Genomic DNA, 3600 nt, shown 5'->3' on the forward strand with positions numbered 1-3600 from the left:
AAAGAAAGAAAGAAAGAAAACACTGAAGCAATAAAAGCCAAGATAGATGCAAATTATACCTTTTATATGTAATTATACGGAGTAAGAAATATTCCAGGACGCAGCAACTTCAAGATTCACTTAAGAATAATCACGGGCAAATAATGCAGAACATTCGTGCTGTACCATACAGAATCCCCAACCTGAGTTCCTTGCCGTTTAAGCTCACTCGTGGTGTGTATAAAACACCATTTCAGAAAGAAAAAAAAACAGAATGTATTAGATAAAAGCGATAGAAAACATAGTAGTGTACAGTGTTGCATTACGGTACAATCTATGAAACGGTTTATGGGGTACATCGAAAAGTACATTTGTGTCAATGTGTACAGTAATCTTTAGAATCCGCCATTAAGTAAAAAAGATATAATTGGCCCTGTGCTTAATTAATTACCCATCACGCGATGAAGAAGTGCGGAAGAATAGACGTGCTCCACCATTCTTGACCTTGGCACTAAATGGAGGTGAGTGATCATTTTCACGCTGCGGTCGTTTTGCCCCCGTGAAAGTGTCCATGGTAAACTTTTTACAGGAGACTGGGTGAGACGTAGAGACGAACTGAACCATGTGGAGTAGAGAAAAGTCTCTTTCTCCCGCCAGGAATTGAACCTCAGCCGTCCAGCCGGTAGCCCGTCAGTACCGACTGAGTTAACATGGCCTATAGCTAAAAGCCAAAATGGCTGATTTACGTAACTCCTTCATTTCACTAGAGTCTGATCAACGGCTTCTGACATACGAAACTATGCACGTGACGCCTTGCTTAAAATAGGCTTTGTTGCGCAACAGTGTGGCTGATAATCGGAATTGCCCAACAGCGTTCAGTGAAAAGTCTCGAATTTGGAATTAAGAAGCTTATTCGATACATTGGCAGCTGTCCTCCACATCCGGAGGGCGTCTCCTCCACACGCAACCTGAGGACGCGCTATGCCGTGGTGACAAGGGACCCACCTAACATGTTGCTGTCTCGTCACCAGAATCTAGGGCAAAAACATGACTCAGCTTATGAAGATAAAATGCATTCCAGAGTCGGTTACGAATTTAGGTTACGGTCCTTAGAATATATAATTGTGAATTGTAGGAGTTACTAAAAACGGGGTTCGGATTGGTAGTTGGATTTATTCGTAATTACAATTAATTATTACACTATTGCTGCTTTACACAATTTATAATCACTCCACACTAATCTTCTAAGTCTGTCTACACTAGTCTCTACGGATTTATAACACAGGAACTATAAAAGTCTCACTTAATTAAACACTCCCAATGTCACCGCACTACAGCACAGATAACGTTAAATCTTCACAGGCTAATTTCTTGTACTCTTCTGTACTCCCAGTTTCATTTCGCTCTGAATTTACAGCTCATGGCTCTCGTTATATAGTTGCGGAACGGATCTACAGTAAACACATATCACGTGATCACAATCCAGCCAGTCTATTGGCGTGCTGGTCGGATCTACGGAAAACACAGCTTCCTCTATTGTTGTGCGTTGGACCGTGTTTACACAACTGTTGCCTGGCAACGTGTTGATCAAATCCGTTACACTATGTAAACTTAAAATATTCCATGGACTGAATTGCTTGAGCACTATTCCATGAGGACGTATGGGGGGAGTTGAGTTATATCTCCATCATTATTAATCTCGGCACTATACGAGGTATATACGAGGCACTATACGAGGCACGTATATACTATACGAGGCACTATACGTATTGAGGTCAGTGATCAATTTCACGCCCCTGCCGCTTTACCCCCGGGGAAACGCCCTCGATACCCATTAATTAGATAGCTGAATGGACTCCCAGAACCAGTATGGACGTTATGGAGAAGAGAAAGACGCCTTGATTTTCCGAGAATCGAACCCCGATCCCTCTGCCATATAGCCCGTAGCATAGTCGCTATACCGAATGAGCCACCTCTGGTCGCAGAATTTATATGTATGTACATATGTATTATTCGGTTGATTCTAATCACTAAGTATCAAGAGCTTTATGAGAACTCTAAGTACCATTTAAACAAACAAAGCATTTACCTGACTATACTTATTCTATGGCAGAACTTACTTTCAGGTCTTTAAACCAAGTCTGAAATGTTGATATTGATGACAAATAAATTATAATTTCATCAGCGTGTGCAATCAATATGATTTCTTTAGCAATTTCCACTTAGCTATGAATCTCTATTCCATACGCAAAGTGACTTAGCCTGTAATGGCGTCATTAAGCCATGCAACATTGTGCATACAGCCCTTCAAAGTTATGGATGGAATTTTGATGAACGGTTCAAAATAAGATTATCTGACATTACCGATAATGATGAAATGACGTGTATCTCTATCGGTCATGCTCAAAATCTAATTTCTCCTCTCATTTGAATTATAATTGGTTCTGACGGGGAAATGCTTTCTCTTCACAAACCGCGTGGAGCATACAACCTGGTATCCGGAGAGGTCCTATCGTCTTTTCTAACCTCTCATTTAAAAACCGAGGACTTCTGAAACAGTCAACAGCAGTCTTTCGGTATAAAAATTATCTTCTGATATTTTCAAATCAGCGGAGATTGGCCTCTCGGCCTCACCAAACTACAGAGATTTCCCAGAGATCATTTCGTGTGCCAATAATCCTTTCAAGAAACAGCACAGAAACATTCGTTGGTACAACACGCGAGCGCCTAAGTTAATCGTGCCAGCGTGTCTTTTTCGCGATACCAGTCCTCCCAAACAAACAAACTCCGTTGTTTTAGTCCGCAAGCGAACTATACCGACCGAGCGACCGCGGCTTGTCGGCGAAGTTAGTGCCGACTTTTGTGGATAGAGTGTGTCACGTGGTCAGCGCAATGGATCCCAACGGCCGTTAATCTCGGTTTTATGGACTGGAGCCGCTATTTCATTGAAATAGCCCCTCAATTATCCTCACGAGGCTAGGTGGACCCCGTTTCAGACTAACTACATCTCAGAAAATCTGGTAGCGCCAAAAATCGAACCAAGACCTCTGGATATGTAGCCAGGAACTCCGACCACTAGACCACAGAGGCCTGCCGAAATGATTTGATTTACTGACACATGAAGAAAGCAGTCTTCTGGGCTTTGGCGCCGTGTATATGTGGTGTTAAAGCCCAGAAGACTGCTTTCTTCATAGTCACCGCCGTGAAAGCCTCAAATCTTACATACTGACACATGGTTGTCACTCTCAACAGCTTAGCACTTCTTGAGATGCGAAAAGTTGGAAAAGGGAGGCGACCCTGGGCACTGTCCTCCACAGAGAACGGACGAGACCTGCCTTCCAGATACAGGATGGGAGAGCTTTGTCAAAGCCAAAATATCACTGCAAAACAGTTTACTTTCTCGGCATGAAAAATTCTTTGCTCGGGAACTGTTCGGTGTTTCCTTAATGAAACTGTATTTGAAGATCCTAAAAGGTTCTGGCGGGCCGGTCACAGTAGCCGAGCGGTCTAAGGCATGTACTGTCTTCGCTCACTTGGAAACCGGAATCGTGGGTTCGAATCCCACTCAGGGCATGGATGTTAATTTGTGTGTGTGCGTTTTTCTGTGTTTGTGTACAGGTA

This window comes from Cryptotermes secundus, unplaced genomic scaffold, assembly GCF_002891405.2.
Source record: "Cryptotermes secundus unplaced genomic scaffold, Csec_1.0 scaffold273, whole genome shotgun sequence".
NCBI classification, from domain to species: domain Eukaryota; kingdom Metazoa; phylum Arthropoda; class Insecta; order Blattodea; family Kalotermitidae; genus Cryptotermes; species Cryptotermes secundus.